The sequence below is a fragment of the Rhinopithecus roxellana genome, chromosome 8 (genome assembly GCF_007565055.1).
Source record: "Rhinopithecus roxellana isolate Shanxi Qingling chromosome 8, ASM756505v1, whole genome shotgun sequence".
Taxonomy (NCBI): domain Eukaryota; kingdom Metazoa; phylum Chordata; class Mammalia; order Primates; family Cercopithecidae; genus Rhinopithecus; species Rhinopithecus roxellana.
Window position 1 is genome coordinate 44,337,898 of NC_044556.1, and position 8,629 is coordinate 44,346,526.

Below are 8,629 nucleotides of genomic sequence, written 5' to 3' on the forward strand. Positions count from 1 at the left end.
TGCCTATGTGACTGTGTGTGTACAGGTGGGGGATATAAGAGGAGAGAGGGGGAAGGGAAAATGGAGAAGCCAGCCTGGGCATACACAGTACATGACAAAAACTATTTGTGGGCAGCTGACATTTTTCTACTAATAACTTTTTTGTCTGTGGTTGAGAAGTTAAATAAATCATCTCTTTCACTCTGACCACAGGAAGACTTGCTCCAAACCATAAGTCAGCCCTCCAGGCGCAGAGCGCCACTTTCTGGGCAGGCTAAGTCGGTGCACCTGCTTCTAATTTCAGCGGAGTACTTGCCGCAGAAGGCTGTTGGCTGACCCAGAGGACCTGGGACCCTGGGACCCAGCTGAGACCTTAGTGATCTCTGTACCTCACTGTACAGGCAGAGAAACCTAGGGCCATAGAGCCCTCAGCTGATACTCCTCCTATTCCCACAGTCTTTCAAGCTGGACTACACTCCTCTCAGAGGAGGCACCAGTAACCTCCCCATTGGAACCAGTGCCTTGGTCCCTTTGCCAGGTACAGGTGTCGTTGGGACTCGATGTAGACGGGTTGGATTCAGTCATTGCAAGGGGTGGGGAATGAGGAAGGGTTTGGTGGAGTTCAGGAAAGTCAACCTGGGTGGAGAGCAGGAGCTTTCCCTGCAATGGCTTCCATTTACTAAACAACTGCTACATAAAATGCAAGGCTCTCTACATTGTAGCCCCGGTCTCTGTAGGAAGAGAAGCACCACCTCTGTTTAATAAATAAGAAAACTGAAGCCCGGAGACGGTAACTTGCCCCGAGTTTTGTAGCTGATAAATGAATCAAGCCTAAGTCAGTTTGGCTCAAAGAACTTAGACTGAGTCACAGTTTCTCTCGGGAACCATAAGCTCTCCACGCCTGTTGACTGCACAGGGCTTGTGGACAGGCAGCGCTCAGGAGGCACAGGCCACACGATGCCATGCATCAGAGAGTGAATGAGCTGCAGACATGGTAGAGTGCAGAAGGAGGGGGTTGCTGTACAGACAAATGGTGTGTACTGAGAGCAGGCCTTGGCCAGAGGTTGTGTTGGGGAAAGCGGCCACCCCCAAGCTAGGGTGAGGCCACTTCCTCTGAACCTGGCGGTAGTTTGAACATACAGGTTCTCCATCAGTACACCTGTAAGGACCTCTAAGTGCCACTCCCTGTGTTTGGGGAACAAACAGGTGGTGATTGGGACAAGGAGACAAGTGACTAAGTGATTGACAGAGTGTGATAATTCCTGGCCAGCTAAGTGCAGCTTACCACTAGACATCACCCAGGGAAGTCTATAGGACACTTAAATCTCCTCTGGGCTTCTGGACAAGGTGATACCTGAGCAAAGACCTCTGCCGTCTTTTCCCTTTAAGAACCACCACCATCACTAACCACTGTTGTTGAAGGAGCAGGGAGAAGTATGAAGTGCTGTTCTAGCTTTGGAAGGCCAGGAGATGCTTGAGTGTGCTCCTGGGTTGTGAGGATATGGTGGCTTTGGCCTCTTGAAGGCAGGACAGGGGCTGCCAGGAAGACACCCTGGCAATGAAGCCTGTGCTGAAAATGAGTAAACCATGATTATTGACCAGATAATCTGGCCACATGTCACCTCTATGTCCATTGACCTTTGGTTGTGACTGAGCCTTTGGTATGTTTATTGTTTGAAGGCTACTCTGGCTTCGTTTTAGCTCTGAAGCAAGGCCTTATAAAAAAAAGAAACCACAGTTAGCAAGAAATCTCCAAGTGGAAGGTGACTACTGAGAAGCATGAATTGTGCTGAAGGCCCATAAAACCTGTCTCAGGGGTGATTTCCATTGCCAACCTCAGAGGATTATCTTTAAATTATTTAAGGTAGTGGAGAGTTCTCACAGAGACTTCTCTAATTACCACTCAAACCCTAGTTGTCTTCTTCTTGAAAAGACTCCTCTTGGCCCAATCTGGAAATAGAAGGAGCTTGTTATCAGCCCGTGTGAGCTGCAGGTGATCTTCTATCGGCATCTGCAGGTGAGTCATGAGACTCTATCTGGCCTTGGTACACCTTTTCACTAAGTGCTGGTGTTACAGGAAAGGGACCCCGGTCCAGACCCCAAGAAAGGGTTATTGGATCCTGTGCAGGAAAGAATTCAGGGTGAGTCCATAGAGTAAAGTGAAAGCAAGTTTACCAAGAAAGTAGAGGAATAAAAGAATGGCTACTCCATAGACAGAGCAACGCTGAGGGCTCCTGGTTGCCAATTTTTATGGTTATTTTTTGATTATAATGCTAAGCAAGGGGTGGATTATTCATACTTCCTCCTTTTAGACCATGTTGGGTAACTTCTTAACATTACCATGCATTTCATTTATAACTGTCATGGCACTGGTGGGAGTGCAGCAGTGAGGATGACCGGAGGTCACTGTCATGGCCATCTCGGTTTTGGTGGGTTTTAGCTGGCTTGTTTACTGCAAGGTGTTTTATCAGCAAGGTCTTAATGACCTGTATCTTGTGCTCACCTCCTAGCTCATCCTGTGACTTAGAATGCCTTAACTATCTGGGAATGTAGCCCAGTAGGTTTCAGCCTCATTTTACCCAGCTCCTATTCAAGATGGAGTTGCTCTAGTTCATACGCCTCTGACGCTGGTGCCTGCTGTTTTATTTGGTCTCTCCTACTTTACTCACTGTTCTCTGCTACTTGCCCTACAACCATGGGTCACCTGCCCTGAGGATGGCAAAGCCAGCGCTATTCTATCGACTGCTCCCAGTCTATACTAAGGAGAATCAAAATGAGCATCTTAAAAAACAAACAAAAAACCCCCAAGATTCTAATTTAACAACTCTCCTCACAGGGGGCCCCAGTGATAACAGGGCACGATGGAAGACCAATGGGAAACTACTAAGATTATAGTCGCTGGCGACACTTTCCTGATTATTCACAAAGACAATAGCACGCACATATGCATGTGTACACGCAGATGAACACATGTACAGGCATGCATACATGCATGCATGCACACACACACATGTATGCAAACACACACACTTTGCTCTCAGGGTACCAAGGCAAAGGCCACCACCCAAATCTAGTCTCATACTAAGAATGGAATAGGGACATTCAATGAAGACAAATGGAATGTGGCTTATTGCTTCCTATCACTCTTAAAAATCACTGACCTCTCACCCTTTCCCATCAGAGAAACCCTAGCATGCACACTTGTTTCACCATTTATATTTTATTTCCTCCAGGCTATGAGGAGCAAGATAAAAGCGCTTCTGGCCAGCTTCCAAAGCGGCCATAACCTGCATCTAGGCATTGCATTAGACATACCCAGAGTTCTCTTTCAACTACTGCAATGAAATCTAGATGAGATAAACCTCAGTCCTGCCTGCCCTGGAAAATATTCAGTTTAGCCATGGGAACCATAGTCAAAAGGATGGGTCTGTGTGAAAGACAGATCTATATTTGTTTGTTATTCTTAACATATTTTTTATTTTGAAGTACTTTTAGGTTTACAGAAAAATTGCAAAATAGTACAAAGCGGTTTTGTATATCCTTCTTCCAGTTTCTCTAATGTTGACTTTTTTCTTCTTTTTAAATTTTTAAAAGAATTTTATTTAATTTATTTTTAATTGACAAATAAATGTGGTGTATCTTTATTGTGCACAACAGAATGTTTTGAAATATGTATAAATTGTGGAATGGCTAAATTGAGCTAATTAACATGTGTACCTTCACATACCATTTTTTTGTGTGTGAGGAGGACACAAAATCTACTCTTAGTGATTTTCAAGTATATAATACATTGTTAACTGTAGTCATCACTTGTAGGATAGATCTCTTGAACTTATTCCTCCTATCAAGCTGAAATTTTATACCGCTTTGACCAATATCTCCCCAGTCCTTCCCCAATACCCAGCCTCTGGTAACCACCCTTCTACTTTCTGCTTCCATGAGTTTGACTTTCTAGTTCCCACATATAAGTAAATCATGTGGTATTTGTCTTTCTGTGCCAAGAATGATCTATATTTGACTTTCAGCTCTTTCAGCTGGCAAAGTTTATAACCTCCTTGGTTCCTGCTTTCCTCATTTGCAAAATTAAATTTTTTACTTATATGGTAGTAATGTATATTATAGAAGATAAGTATTAAGATCCCAGTATAGTGCCTTGCTCATAGTAAGTGGTAAATTGCTGCTTACACGCACAGACATACACAAACACACACACACACACACCTGGCCCCAGACTGTGGTTGTGTTGGTTCCCTGGAGGGAGGAAAGTTAGTCCTAAGCCCGGGCACTCTTCAAATACAGATGCATGTTTTAGCTAAGCTTTCTCTGCGCCTCTATGCAGAAGAACCTGGGTGGCCTCAACCCCAAACTTACCTCTTTTAGGGTTTTCCATGATGATGACTCATTAGGCGAAGAGGTAAAACACAAAGATTCGCGTGAGTCACCTCATACAGTCAGAACTGAAGGAAGCTTAGAAATAGTTCAGGAAGTCTAACATTGCCATGTACAGATGAGGACACTGGGAAAAGGGAATGACTAGTCCCGGGTCCCACAGGAGAACAGTGGAGTAGCTAAGACAATACTCAGCTCTCATACACTCTGTCCAGGGCTCCTCATTTCAGAGCTCCAATGTCTCCTAAGTCCACCGAAGATGAACATTCATGTCACACACATCATCAGCCCTTGGAGCAGAGGAGACTTGAGCCAAAAGGCTGCCTGGAGAGCCCAGGACAGAGAAAACGGTCCCCTTTTTATTTTATTTAAGAGTGAGATGGAAGCTGCATAGTCTAATTCCTGAGAGCTGACATAAAAATTCCAGAAGACAGAGGATGAAATACCAAGGGTCAGGAGTCTGGGGTAAAACAGTGACGGTTGGTTCTCTGCATATGAACAAGAACCCCAGACAACCACAGCACATGTAAACATGGCATGCCGAACTGGTAGCCCCAAAGTGACTGGGAGGAGTTTCAGCATAGCTGGGGTATAAGCCACGCCCAGGGCGTCTTCAGTGCCAGGCGTCTGTGATTCCCCCAGGAATGCCAGATTACCAGGGCACATGTACAAACCTGTAGGAGATGGTGGAGCACACTGAAGCTGGCCGCACCCGCAGGCAGGGCTTCCTTCAAAGAATGACCGCCTGACGAATGCTGAAGCTTCATTGCAGAAATCCATTACCAGCTGGGGTCCCACTGCTCCCCACACCCTGGGCATACATGGCAGGATGTGCACCTAGTAGTGGAGCTCCCTTTGCTTGGGGCTTGTGGAGGAGGGTATGAGGGAAGGATAGAACACCACTGCTGTCAGAAACTCTGAGCTTCAAATTTAGGACTTGAAGTTCGAGTTATTCGAAGTTATTATAGCTTAGAAAGGTTAAGTTGGCCAAGATTAATACAAAAGTAAGGAAGAGGAGATTTGAGCCCAGGTCTGTCACACTCCAAGATACATAGGTGCTCTCTTTCCTGCACCCTACCATGCCATCTTCCATGGAATTTCTTTGTTTGGAGCAGAATAAAGAGAATATGTATACAAGCACTTCTCTGATGAAGGCACACCCCCTTCCAAGCCCTCAGCATCACACCCTTCATCCCGAGACCTCTGTTCTGTGGAAATTTCACTCAAGCCAGATGGTGAGACATCCTTGCTGGAATATGGCAGAGACCTGGAGAAAGGGGAGAGGACAAGTCACTAGGTCATGGGAGTAGAGTTGGACTTGATGTTCTCGGGCCATGCTCAACAGTGGGAATGACAGTGTGAGTATGTGTGTGCATCTGGGTGTCTGTGAGTGTGTGTCAGTGGGTGTAATCATATTTGAGTGTGATCGACAGGATGTGAGTGTGTGTCAGTATGTAGTGAGCCCTCATGTGAAGGCTTATGAGCTGTATATTTGTGGGATTATGAGTGTGTGTGGGCAAACATGCGAATGCGCAAGAGTGTGCACAGGGCTGATATTCAGAAGTTACATGCTGGTCTGCGAGTGTAGATGGGTTATAATGGGCTGATGGGCATAAATGCTGGGCAACTTCCCTCTCGGTCAAGTCCCTGCTCCTGTAGGTGCTTCCTTGGCTTGTCAGCCTCAGCATGCCCTTCCTTTCATGTGTTCTCCTGGTGGCACATCATCTCCTCCTGCTTATGTGTTGCATCCTTATTTTTCTTTGAATGTGGAGTGCATCTGTGCTGCAGAAGTCCCCCACATCTTACCCTGGTGGGAGCCTTGTAAATGTCTGCTTATCTCAAAAGGCTCCAGGGAACATAGCCTGCCTCAAAAAGACATGGCTCACTTTACAAAGCAACAGGTAAAAATCACCATGAGCCAGGGCCACCCAGGACTGCCTTGAGGACAGGATTCATTGTGGGCAGGTGTCACGAAGGGGAATATTCTGGAAGAGAAGGGCAACCACCAAATGGGGTACTTATACTCTAGACTAAATCTTGTTTCCCCATGAACACCTGCTCAGACCCTTTGCTCCACTTAACTGATCCTTGGCCCTTTCCTCAATATGTGCTGTGCTCCCTCACACCTTTGTGTCACTGAAGATCTGGAGCTCATGTCCTGAGGTTGGTGGGATAAGGGGAGGGTGCCATCTGCAGGCTTGCTGTTTGATCAGGACCTGGAGAACAGTCATCAAAGCGATAGCTGAAATCTATCCAACACCTGCTAGGGTCATGCTGTGCTTTCTTCTTCATTTCCATTGTCTCATTGAACACTCCCCACCCCCATCAGCTCCAAGAGGCAGTTGTTTTCCCACTATACAGATGAGAAAAGTGAGACATAGAAAAGTTATGTGACTCGTTCCAGGTCACATGCAAAAGAAGGGTGGCTCTGGAATCCACACCCAGTGTGACAGGATTCAAAGAAGAATCAGCAAGATCACATACTTGTAGTCTTTTTCTCATCTGAGGGCATTTCTAGATTATGGCTGGCTCACTCTCATAGCATGTGTGCACACACGAGTGTATGCATGCACACGTGCATACCTGAAGATTATGATAATTAGTAGAGGAGAAAATTAAATGAAGCCTAGAGAGGAAAATGGAACCTCGTGTTAAGTTGCTGAATCAAGTAGGGTAAGAGTCTGCACGAGCAAAATCTGGGAAAGATATCATATGGGACTAGAGCAAAGAGACATTTGGAGACTGCTCAATGATATATCTGAATGTGGGGAAATGTTTAAAACTTTACATCATGTCTTGGGAGTTCAGTTAAGATTTACTTAACTTTTCACTGCTTTTCTGTATCTAAGACTTGGGTTTCTGTTGAATGCAACATCTTGGGAAAAGAGTTAGGAGAAATAGGTCACAAAACTGGAGCCATCCCCCAAATTTCTGTGGTTTGCAGCAGATGTGAGCAGCCGTGCTTTCCAACCACTCAGTCCTGGGGCTTAGATATGTACCAGAGGGCTGGCCCTCCTGAGCACACCTGGATCTCACAGCACTGGCTCCTGCTGTATCCAGTTCTGGGATGCTCTCTGTCCTAGCCAAATCCTACTGTCCTTCCACTAGAAACTGCACCTTCTCCAGGTATTCATCACTGAACAGGCAAGTTCCTGGGAGCCCTGTGGTAGGTGCTATGACTACAGAGAGGACCAAGTTCTCCTTCCTCCCCTCAACAGCTCTTATTTTTCTCACTCTGTCTGTCTCCTCTGAATTCTGAGGGCATAAGTGAGGTATTGTACCATCCATCATCCCTTCAGTAGATGCTTCCTTGTCTAATTGTTCTTTATAATCTTGGGTGAGACCCAGAACCCTGTGCTGTGTGTCTGTATCTTCACAGTGTCCACCACATTATGAGCAAACAAGAGAGGGTGCTTAATATGGGGTGCATTGATGCATGGTGCGTGATGGATAAATGGATGGATGCATGGATGAATAGATGAGAAAAGTGTAGAAAGAGGTATGATGGAGGAAGAAGATCTCACCTGTCTGGGAAGCAATGGTAAAAGTTTTGGTTTTTAACTTTGCATTCTCTAGGGTCTGTAACATATGTTGGGATAATCTAGATTTTTAGTTTATATTATTGTCTTCTCTGGCTTTCTTTGGGTACTTCTGCTGGTTATCAGTGACTTCCCTGGTGCCCAGAGGCATGAAAGGGGAGGCAGGTATAGGAGGATATTCCAATATATCAATCTGTGGACTATTTTTTAAGAGAGGGATCTAGTGGAGAAACTTGGGAGTGGGTATTTGAAATAGTAGAAACCAGAAGTTTGGATTCCCTGTGGGTCTGCATTATTTGGTCACTTCAATCCCCCAGGAATTTAGATAATTGAAAGCAGAATGGCAGTGGGGGAAAATTGCTCAAGAGAATCCCCAAACAGAAATAATGGGAGCTGATATTTTGATCAAATATTTACTGTCAGGCGTGTGTGTTGGGTATGCAGTGTTTGCATAGACTGTCTCCTGTTTACACATTTGGTTAGCTTAAAGAAACTTTGGCTTTTTCTTTTGGGAGAATTTTCAAGGCCTTATCTCAACTCTCTTCAGCCCTTGGAGTGTGCTGAGTTAGAACTTACCTGCCTCAATCCTTTTCCTCTACTGTGTAGGTCTTTTTGGCAGGCTCGCTTGCTCTGTCTTGGCCTAGAAGAATGGATTTTCCTTGCACATGTTCTTTGGGTGGGCACTGTCACCCCCTGGTTCTTTGTTGCATCCTCATTTTCTG